Source organism: Octopus sinensis, linkage group LG5 (genome assembly GCF_006345805.1).
Source record: "Octopus sinensis linkage group LG5, ASM634580v1, whole genome shotgun sequence".
In the NCBI taxonomy this organism is placed as follows: Eukaryota; Metazoa; Mollusca; class Cephalopoda; order Octopoda; family Octopodidae; genus Octopus; species Octopus sinensis.
Window position 1 is genome coordinate 15557387 of NC_043001.1, and position 12301 is coordinate 15569687.

Below are 12301 nucleotides of genomic sequence, written 5' to 3' on the forward strand. Positions count from 1 at the left end.
GGAAAGATTTAATAAATTTGGGCTTCGTTCACAGCATTCCGGTTTCGTTGTTGGAAACTGGATGAAACTCGTCGCGCGCGCGCGCGCCCATGTGTTTGTCTTGACAATGTGATTGTCGTAAATGAATGCTACCTATTTCTTTACTACCCACAAGGGGCTAAACACAGAGAGGACAAACAAGGACAGACAAACGGATTAAGTCGATTACATCAACCCCAGTGCGTAACTGGTACTTATTTTAATCGGCCCCGAAAGGATGAAAGGCAAAGTCGACCTCGGCAGAATTTGAACTCAGAACGTAGAGGCAGACGAAATACCGCTACGCATTTCGTCCGGCGTGCTAACGTTTCTGCCAGCTCCCCGCCTTAATTCATTGTAAATGAATGCTACCGTCATACAAGCGGTGTTGTTCATTACCAATCTTCTGTGAAAACATTTCCAGTCATGGTAAAATGTTACCATACCAACATTATTATTCAAATTTACGTCACTAGACTCTTTGGGTTGCTTCCCTTAGTTTCTTTTTCTTTTAAAAGGAAATGATTCCAAGATTTTTTTCTATATGGTAAATTATCAGGTGCAAAGAAGCGGGGACGGGGGTCAGTGATATGCTGATGGGGTCAAAACAGGTGTCCAAACCAGTCCCTCACCTTCCAAACAAAGAGGGATTTGTCCTTTTTTTTACGTACGTTTACTCAACCGTGAAAACAGTCTTAATTTCTAGAAATTATCATCTCTTCTTATTCAGAGATATTGGCAATTTCCGCTTTTGTGGCAATTGTTAATAACACAAGGGCAACACACACACACACGCAACGCATGCACACACATACACATGCACACACACACACATACGCAACGCACACACACACATACACACGCACGCAACGCTTGCACAAGACACATGCGCTCACACACACGCACACATACACACGCGCGCACACACATACACGCAACGCACATATTCACACACGCACGCACACACACATACACACGCACGCACACACACACACACACACACTGTACAAACGCGTACAAATCGACGTATGCTAATACTTATGCGTTCTCACAAGGACCGATACGTGCAGAGCAGACATTAATATTTATTATTTCAATAAAGCAAATTTCATCCATTTTGCTCACACAGACACATCCGGTTTGTGTGTAGTTGTATGCGTAAACCGGAAGTGATGTAATTGAAAATTCCCACATTAACAAATTTCGTTGTGTGTGTGTGTGTGATTTAAAAATTTATATAAAGGAAATACGACAGGTCTCAAATTTGATGGAGGAGCAAACAGTTCATTCTGTCATCACTAGTAATTGCCAGGTACTTAATTTGATCAACTCCAGAATGAGGGAAGGCAAAGCTGAGTTGATCTTAAGATTTGAACCTAAGGACAGGTAATCACCTAGAAACCTGGGTCTGTGAGTATCACGTAAGACTAAGGATGAGAGCGATGACCTCCCTTGCAAATGCTATACGGACACAGACTGTGTGTCGATAGCCAACTGGAAAAGCTGTTTGTTTTTTTCTTTTCTGGGGCTGAAACAACAGTGTGGAGGCGCAATGGCCTAGTGGTTAGGTCAGCAGACTCGTGGTCGGAGGATTGCGGTTTCGATTCCCAGACCGGGCGTTGTGTGTGTATTTATTGAGCGAAAACACCTAAAAGCTCCACGATGCTCCAGCAGGGGGTGGTGGCGACTCCTGTTGTACTCTTTTGCCACAACTTTCTCTCACTCTCTCTTCCTGTTTCTTGAGTCACGCTGCGATGGACTGGCGTCCCGTCCAGCTGGGGGAAACACATACGCCACAGAAACCGGGCCCATGAGCCTGGCTAGGCTTGAAAAGGGCGTAAAAGAGAAAACAAAAACAACAGTAACATCGTCCTGTATAGGACTGCCACATTTTGTTGGCGTATAAACATTACTATTCGGTACTGTTACTGTATATCTCTCGCTTCTCTTCTATCTTTTCTCTTATCAAAGAAAATATTTCTCCAGCGTTCTCTATTGTGTTGTTTGTGTAGTAAGCTACGAATTTCTTACATTCTCTCGATTTCCTGTAATTCAGGAAGCCTCATGGTCCCAGCAGAAAAAAAATGGAATAGACGTTACCCCAAGAGGTGGTGAAAGTAATGCGCTGGAACAACCACTCTGACTCACGGGACTTGCAGAAAGCCACCTCCGCCTTTAACGCGGTGAGCAAGTATACGGTCCAGGGGCCGAGAACGCCGGAGATCTCCACTACCACAGGCTCGATCATGAACCTGTCAGAGAGCTTTGTGTTGTTGGCAAGTATTTTACTTGCTCCACAGTCCAACTGACGTTATTACTTTTCCTCTTTCCTCCCCACCCCTCTCTTTCAGACGAAGAGCGTCGTCCCAAAATATTAGTTGCTTCACGGCAATATAATTTACGTTCTCCCCAAAACTAATTCTACGAAACCACAGTTTCTTCTCATTTCAGTTTTTACTTTGCTAAATCTTATAGTACACTGGAGACCTGCCAGCGACTATACCACCACGACTACCACCAATTACAACTGTTTTAATATTTTGCAAGGATATATTTCAGTTTGTGCTATTTATTTTAACATATCAGACAGCGAGCTTGCAGAATCGTTAACACGCTGGAAAAATGCTTAGCGGCATTTCTTCCGTTCTTTACGTTCTGAGTTCAACTCCGCGAAGGTCAACTTCGACATTCATTCTTTAGGGGTCAATAACAATAAGTACAGTCAAGTACTGGAGTCCATGTAATATACTTACTCCCACCCCGAAAATTATTGGCCTTGTACCAAAATTTGATGCAATTACTGTTTTATAACTTTAAAAGAACAACGAAAAAGCCGCAAACTCTTTACAACAGCGGTTTTTAAACACGGCTCCCAGGGCCATACGCGACCTTCAGGCACCCTCGACAGTCTTCGCTCAATAAATATATACTAGCAGTATCGCCCGGCGTTGCTCGGGTTTGTTTCGACCCTTTAGAATTGAAATTTTTGAAAAGTAAAAATCTTGCATTATGTAGCTTGTTATTCTCTTTAAGTGAACATTTTTCTGGTTGAAATACAACGAAAAATGGCGACACAGCAGTCAAAAAATCGTAAAAAATAGGGATTTTCATAGAAAAAAAAGCACTTTTTTGATGTGAATAATTTTTGGTGTTAACATGGTCCGATTTGAATTTTGTCTTCTACGGAAGGAAGAGCAAGCCTTCTTCTATCATACTCTCAATTTTGGTCAACTTCGGGTACACAGGGTCTCGGAGATGGTGTTAGTTGAAGGCTACCAAGCCTGCCATACACAGACTTCAGCTTTATATATATAGATTGTTCTTTTAAGTGACTTGCGTTTTACTTTTTCTTTTTTTTTTGGTGCGTTCCTCCAAGTAAAATCTAGATTTTGGATCTAACCCGGATATTAAAATGGATGAGAACCATTGCTTAAGAGTGTCGGAGAAAAAATGCTTTGCGGTATTTGTGTTCTGGGTTCAGATCTCGCTGAGGTCAACTTTGCGTTTCCGGGGTCCGATTAGATACCAAACAAGTCATTCTCGGGCGTGCTAGCTCCCACCGTTAGTGCAGGGAAAACATTATTAACTGTACCTATTTCTTTACTACCCCTCAAGGGGTTACACACAGAGGGGACAGACAAACGGATTAAGTCAATTATATCGACCCCAGTGCGTAACTGGTAATTAATTTATCGACCCTGAAAGGATGAAAGGCAAAGTCGACCTCGGCGGAATTTGAACTCAGAACGTAGCGGCAGACGAAATACTGCTAAGCATTTCGCCCGGCGTGCTAACGTTTCTGCCAGCCCGCCGCCTTAATTATTAACTGCACCGTCCTAAGCAAGGGTATTTACCTGTAGCCCTCGAGCAAAAGGTAACGGCATTAGCAAATAGTTCCTGAGGATTTTGACATTCGGTGTTTTAAATTCTGGAACAAGAATTTTTGTTAAACGTAGCTCTGTAATAATGTGAGAGAGCAAATTCTGTCATGCACGCGTTCGTGCATTCATTTACTCATGCGTTCACTCGATCGCTCACTCGCTCACGAATTCACTCGCTCACTCGAGGGAGCTTCTATATAGTCGTTTGACCTAATCTCTCTATATATAAAGCTGAAGTTGTCTGTGTATGGCAGATTTGGTAGCTTTCAACTAACACTATCTTCTCCGAGACCCTGCGGCGGAAGTTGACCAAAATTGAGAGTATGATAGAAGGCTTGCTCTTCCTTCTGTGGAAGAAAAAATTCAAATCGGACCATGTTAACACCAAAAATTATTAACATCGAAAAGGTGCCCTTTTTTTCTATGAAAATCCCTATTGTTTACGATTTTTTGCTGCTGTGTCGACATTTTTCGATGTATTTCAACCAGAAAAATGTTCACTTAAAGAGAATAACAAGCTACATAATGCAGAATTTTTACTTTTCAAAAATTCCAATTCTAAAGGGTCGAAACAAACCCGAGCAACGCCGGGTGATGCTGCTAGTACAAATAACAATCCAAATAATAATGAAATCACACCTTACCACCTTAACAAAATGTCCGTTTAGTCCTAAATACATTGCTTGAATAAAAGACAAGATGGTCATGCAGAGTTAGAATGTTTTTTTATGCTAGTCCTGTCCGATCAACGCTGCTCTGGAGTTAAACAACAACAAAATTAACAAAAGCCATTAAAATATTAAAAAGCTTGGAAACTGAAATTTATTGACACTTATTCTCGTATAAAAAAACCGTTGTTTTATCTGGGTGAAAAAGTACACAACACCTACCCAGAATTTTGTTGAAAAATTATCAATTTTTTTTTTGTATAAAAAACTTTCTTTGTAATGTTAAAATTTCATTTAGCCAATAATATTTACATAAGTGGAAACAAACTACAAAATATACAACTACGTATGAAAATCGTCACACACTCACACATACGTACGCGCTGAGGTATGTGTATTTGTGAATATGTATGATGTGATAAAAACGTAATTGCATGTATATGGTTGTGTATGTAGAGTGAAATTACTCACAGGCACATAGGTATACAACTGCAAAATGCTTAGTGAATACGTATTCGTGTGTACAGTTATATAAACATTAAAAAAAACACGCACATATATGAGAGAGAGAGAGTATGCGTGTGTTTTGTTGAAACGGAAGATAGAGTACTCAACGCGTTTTGTAGAGTTTATATTGAGATAAAACTTGACGTATTAGGATCTTTACTTTTTGACCGACAGATTTAAAAACTAATTTTCCTTAACTAAACACTTTGAAACTTCGTATACTGGTAGAATGTGTCATACAGAGCATCTTTTACTCTTAGCGTTGTTGAGAAAATTCTGTATATTGGAAGTTATTTTTTGTTAAAGTAGTCGTATTTCGGTAATTTCAACCAATCAATGACGTGTATTCAGCTGAATAAAATTACTGCTGTTGTTTGTCAACAACAACTTTCGGCGGTGTATATTTCGTTTGTCACTGTTATTTACGACATATTTCATCTGTTTCGTTCGTATGAATAAACGAGTCTATCTGAAGCATGTTTACTTCATGACACCACCACAATCGTTCGTGCTTTATTTTTCATTTTTTCCCCGTAACTCTAACCATAAAACCCCAACCCTAAAACCTTAAAGCTAAAACCAGTACAAACGCACAAACGATGTCATAAATAACCGTGAAAAACGAAATATACACCGCCGATAGTTGTTGTTGACAAACAACGGCAGTAATTTTATTCGGCTGAATACACGTCATTGATTGGTTGAAATAACCGAAATACGACTACTTTAACAAAAAATAACTTCCAACATACAGAATTTTCTCAACAACGCCAAGAGTAAAAGATGTTTTATATGATACATTCTACCAGTGTCCGAAGTTTGAAAGTGTTTAGTTAGAAAAAAATTATTTTTTAAATCTGTCGGTCAAAAGGTAAAGATCCTCAGATCCTCGTATTACTTAAAATTTCAAACATATGAAAAAAAAGAAAAGAAAAAAAAGCCAGATCGTTCGAATGCTTGACTCTCTGGGTTAATCATCCGAACTCTTTCTGACTTTTGTGAAACTTTAACAATGTAATCTCAGTGAAAGTATTAAAGCGAATTATGTACACGTTTTTAGGCACAAATGAGGGAAAACGTATACGATGCATGTAGTTTATTTATTTGAAAGAAACTGAAAGTTTTCTCGCTGTCAGACGAGGACAACATCTTCCAAAACCCTTTGTAAAACTGAACGGTTCGTGTGTAGCGAGAACAATCTTTCGGATAAAATATATATTTGTGTATATATCAATACATACATGTTTATATAGACATGTATATTTATATAAATGCATAGGCGCAATGTTTCTTTTTACTTTTTTTTTTGCCTTTTCTTTTCATAGAAACTAGAAAAGAATGATTCATTTGAATATTGAGATATACAGCAAAAAAAGTCGTGTGTCGCGCGCGCACGCATACACACGCGCGTGAAAATACTGAGTTAAAAACCCTTTGGATGGAAAAGGTCGAAGGGTGCCTGTGAAATATTTTCTATTGAAAAAGATTTTAACCTAATATTACTTCGATATTGACCGATCCTAAGTTTCTAAATTCTTAAGACATCTTTACATATATATATGTGTGTGTATATATATATATATATATAGAAAGAAAGAGAGAGAGAGAGAGAGAGAGAGAGCTTACAAATAATAGGAGAAATCCAAAGGAACAATTGCAATGTAGCTAAAAGTTGCTTATGTGTCCCATATATATATATACTTCTGTGTCTGGGGTGAGTCATTCTCTTTTAGTGGCTTATAATTTAATACACCAGTAAAATTTCCACTTATTTGTTTTCTAAAATTTTCGTCAAAACTATTGAAAAGGTTGCAAGACGCAACGAAAATTTTAGAAAAATAAAAAACAAATAAGTGGAAATATTACCGGTGAGTGTGTTGAATTATTAGGCACTAAAAGAGAATGACTCTTCCTTGACACAACGGTAACTCACATAAGGAATCTGGCAAACCAAATCCAAAAGCGAAATATATATATATATATATAAAAGAATATTTTGCGTAATAAGATAAAAAGAAATCAAGGCTGTATAGATATTAGAGCATCTATAAATGCTCTAATATCTATACAGCCTTGGTTTTTTAAATCTTATTATGCAGAATATTCTTATACACATACGCTGACATAGAACCAACGTTTAACCCTTTATTCGCAATATTACCGAATCTGGATCTTAACTATGGTCTGTCTATAGCACTTATTCAGCATTACCTGACACCTTTGGGTCTCAATGATACCATTATCTCATATATATATATAGTTCCGTCTCGTGTAAACTTGTGTATTCTCATCCAAAATGGAGATGAGTACCAATACTCCCATGTGGCACGCTCGAGCAATTGTGAAGATATCTTTGCATGAAAGCATTGGTTGCCTTGTTAGTCCACAAATAAAGTGTATACGTGCGTGTGTGTAAAAGGAGTCTTCTGTCATGTAGGAGAGACAATGATGGGAGAAGTAAAGATGACAGTGGAATGATTAACAGCTGAGGATGTCATCATCCTTGACATTGTGTGATGGAGAATCAAGGAATAGGGTTAAAAACAAAACAAAAGAAAAACCAAAATTCTAAAGACACATGCGAAGACAATTTTTTTTTTCTGGTAGTCGCAGTTGCCATGGCAATGTTGAATGGGTTAAGTCCAGTCATCGCTGAGGGTCTTAAGTAAATGGATCTCCGGTTTAGAAGATGGCGATTAAATAAGTACCAGTTACGCACTGGAGTCGATATAGTCGACTTAATCAGTCTGTCTGTCCTTGTTTGTCTCCTCTGTGTTTAGCCCCTTGTGGGTAGTAAAGAAATGGTACTTATTTAATCGACCCCGAAAGGATAAAAGGCAAAGTGGACCTCGGCGGAATTTGAACTCAGAACGTAACGGAAGACGAAATACTGCTACACATTTCGCTCGGCGTGCTAACGTTTCTGCCAGCTCGCCGCCTTAAATGGGACAATACCAGTCTTCCAATAACAGAGCTAAAAGCACTGTACATGTCAGGAAAACATAATCTTATTCCATCCAGTAAACCTCAACACAAGTAGACCTACGATCGAGGAGACTTCAGAGGAATTTGAACTCGGAACGTAATAGCAATTACATGGCATTTTAACCAACGTCTACTAATCCACACCGTCTTGCGCTTCTTCTCCTACATTACCAAAACAAATAACTTCCGAAAACTTGGCACTGTTTAATTATTAGAACCTGCAGCAATCGTATTGCACCATGTACACGTTTGTAAATCTACGGGTTGCATCCAGGTCTACACTATGTACTCCGGGCGGCTCTTCCCAAAAACCACGTCAACTCATATTATGCACAGATAATACACGTCCACAGCTAACTCCTGTTCTCGTTAAAATCTTCCAATCTCCCGATATATCCAGATCTTTGCGAGCACAATCTAGCGTGTCTCGTTCCCAAGAAAGGCAAATTCTCTGACTTTGCCAACCACCGTCCGGTCGTGCTCCTTTCTAGCTTCGAGACCACAATTAAACAATAACCTCCTCAAACGCCCCCAAATTTTCTTCATTCTTTAATGTCAACCAGTAATGGGTTTTGTATTATTAGATCTGCCGGTAAATCTGCATCTTGTTGCAACAAATCTACAGACACATCCAAATCTACACTACATACTCCGGGTGGCTCTTCCCTAAAACTACTTCAACCTCTATTACACTCACACCATCACTTAACCCTTTGTCTGTCCAAAGCATTTTCAGAAGTCTGTTCTAAACGTTCATGTTTGTTTTCAGGACCTTTAGTTAGCCTTTTGTTTCTTTCCATTAGCCCCAAGATATTCTAGCGGTTGAAAACACAAAAACAAAAATAAACTGGAAACATGTATCATATATGACGCATGGACACCATGGAGATATGTTTCGTGTATCACGTGATACAGAAGACCGTTTGGTTAGAATACAACTCTCAGCAGCACTGAAGATCTCTCCTGACGAACGCACTTTTTCAACACGGCAACGACATTTCCTCTTCAAATTCAGAAACTACATCTGGCCCCTATTAATTCCTAACCACTACAAAGCTTACGAAAGGCACACAATGGCATACTGTTCTCATATCTGGGAGAATGCTTCTGTTGCTGCTGCTGCTTCTTCCAATCAGGACTCACGCCATTAGCCACAAAGAATAATCTCTCATTCGAGCCTACTCTAAGCTACTAAAAATGCGTGTGGAAACTTGAGTATCCACCCACCACACGTGATAAACTGGCGGTTGCACGGGCGCGAAAGCTACGTTGTTATCCTCATATCGTAAACGGTGGAGGATAACACCGTTTTAACGGGTGGAGAGCTGAACCATCCTGGGGTACAGAGGATTCGCAATCTAGACTAGGCGTCTGAGAGTTTACCACACCATAGTTCCTCTGCTTTGTGGCAGAAGTAGGAAGAGAGAGTGACAGAAAGTTATGGTGAAAGAGTACAGCGGGGTTCACCACTACCTCCTGCCGGAGCCGCGTGGTGTTTTTGCTCAATAAACACTCACAATGCCCGGTCTGGCAATCGAAACCGCGTTCTTACGACCGCGAGTCCACTGGCCTAACCACTGGGCCATTGCGCCTCCTGTGCTGTACACATAGACTCTCAAATCACATCTATAGAAAAGCCACTGAAGCGATTGATGTGAAAACGTTCACAATCACTCCATCCGATCTCTGACCGAGGCCCACTGTCTCCATTTTGTCTTTTCTACTTCGATTAGTGAACTCTGCTCTATAAAGACGGCTGTTCACATGACCTCCCATTCTGGACTTACTTGTCACACATAATGTCAACCACCACCCTGGGCCCACATCTACATCCAGTTCTTCCTCTTCAAAACGTTGGTCTTGTGGAACTCTGTCTTTCTGCAGCCATTAAGTTTAATGAGTTTAACCGAAACGTTAATATCAACAATAGTACCAATCTTCGAGGGTTATGGACATGGCCCCTTTTCTCTAGGGCAAGCCAATATAAACACACACACACACATACAAAAAAGCTTTTACATAAGACACGGCTAAATCTTCCAATCTGTCTTTAAAGATGGGTACTTCCATTGGATATTGTAGTTCTAGATATGTCACGACTCCCAATGTGATGGGATGGTCACCACCAGAAAGCTTTTGATCATAAGTTTCTTAGATCAGGAAACAAAAAGGAAACCATGGTGCCTACAGAAAAGACTCACAGGATCCACAAGCTTCTCATTTAAGCAGGGAAAATGGATTGAAAATGTGATGTAAGTAACTTGCTTCCCAACCATATGGTTCTGGGTTCAGTCCCAATGCATGGCACCTTGGGTAAGCATCTTCTACTATGGTTTCGGGCTGACAAAAATTGAAAGAAGCCCATCATATATATATATCACCGTGACCGAACAGGCTATCAGATATTGCTACACATCGCAAGTCACAATCTGCTTCGCATTGTTTTAGCCTTCAAATGACGCCACCCTGCTGGCTAAGCGAGCAGGCCAACAGAAGAAAGAGTGAGAGAAAGTTGTGGTGAAAGAGTACAGCAGGGATCGCCACCACCCCCTGCCGGAGCCTCGTGCAGCTTTAGGTGTTTTCGCTCAGTAAACACTCACAAGGCCCGGTCTGGGAATTGAAACCGCGATCCTCTGACCGTGAGTCCGCTGCCCTAACCACTGGGCCATTGTGCCTTAACATATATGTGTGTGTATACATATACATATATATATGTATGTAATTGTGTGTAGTTGTTCCCCCATCATCACTTGGCAACCAATGCTGGTGTGTTTATGTTCCCGCAACTTAGCAGTTCGACAAAAGGAAGATAGAATAAGCACTAGGCTTACAAAGAATAAGTCTTGGGGTTGATTACTTCGACAAAAGAAAAAAAAATCCTCTAAGGTGGTGCTCCAGCATGGCCGCAGTCAACTGACTGAAACGTGTAAATGAATATAAAAATAAAAGAACTATGGATAGGAATAGTAACATCACAGTTGTTAACCCCTAAAGATCCATCTCTGAACATAACCAGACATTCTGGCTGTGGTGGTTCCCTCTTTCCTGGCAGTTTATCTTAGATTACAATCATCAAGTCCTTTATCTTATCTTTTTTTTTTTAAAGATGAGACAAATGTGATTTGAGAGATTTGACAGCTATTTCTAGCAGGTTGACTGATTGCACAGAGGCTCTCTCTCAAATATGTTTTTAAGGATGGTGGAGTTAGATGGGAAAAAGTTAGAATTATTATAAGAAAAAGCAGGAGGAACAAGTGCAAGAATGATTCTAAGAAGAGTTGGTATTAAATGGCTGAGGTCAGCAACACTTTGAAGAATAAAAATCTAAAGAGTTTCTTAACTAGCTTTCTTTTATGACAAAGGAGAGAAAAATGTTATGAGATCCTTTTCTACTCTAGGCATAAGGCCCAAAATTTTAGGGGAGGGGGCCAGTCGATTAGATCGACCCCAGTATGCAACTGGTACTTAATTTATCAACCCTGAAAGGATGAAAGACAAAGTGGACCTTGATGGAATTCAAACTAAGAACGTAAAGACAGACGTAGTACCTATTTCTTTACTACTCACAAGGGGCTAAACACAGAGAGGACAAACGGATTAAGTCGATTACATCGACCCCAGTGCGTAACTGGTACTTATTTAATTGACCCCGAAAGGATGAAAGGCAAAGTTGACCTCGGCGGAATTTGAACTCAGAACGTAACGGCAGACGATATTCCACTAAGCATTTCGCCCGGTGTGCTAACGAATCTGCCAGCTTGTCGCCTTACAAAAATGTTATGAGATCTATGGCATTAAAACTTGACTTTTTAAGTCTCAGAGAAATACCTGGAATCACAGACCAAAATCTTTCTTAAATATGGAATGATCTTGGTTTCTGTATTATAAGATCATTTAATTTGGATATGAGATCCCTTAACTTCTAATTTAAAGAGATTTTTTTTAAACCTTTCAACATTCAGATTATTGCGTTAAATGTAAAGCTTATTCACATTGTCTTGAATTAATCATGCATGATAAATGTGATTGCTTATTTTAAGAATGACATTGTAGGGTAGGTGTGAGAGGCTGCATCTGGCTGGTTTGAACATAGAACGGGTAGAATATCTGAGCTGGATTGGGTTAGTTTAAATGCTGAAGGATTAAAGCATGAGACTTTTTGAATAGATTCCAATGAAATAGAAAATCACAAAATGACAAACTTAGCAGGGCTTTGGTGAGGAGACATTGAGAGAAATTATG

General features: G+C 39.7%; 1 long non-coding RNA gene across 1 annotated transcript; it reads right to left on the reverse strand.

The window, feature by feature from the left end:
• Positions 1-1280: 1280 nt before the first annotated feature.
• On the reverse strand, positions 1281-8241 carry LOC118763578. Its single transcript, XR_004999326.1, has 4 exons — positions 8231-8241; positions 7813-7821; positions 5058-5066; positions 1281-1394 (listed from the first exon to the last, which is right to left on the reverse strand). It is a non-coding gene; the product is annotated as an uncharacterized LOC118763578 (long non-coding RNA).
• Between the last annotated feature and the right edge of the window lie 4060 nt (positions 8242-12301).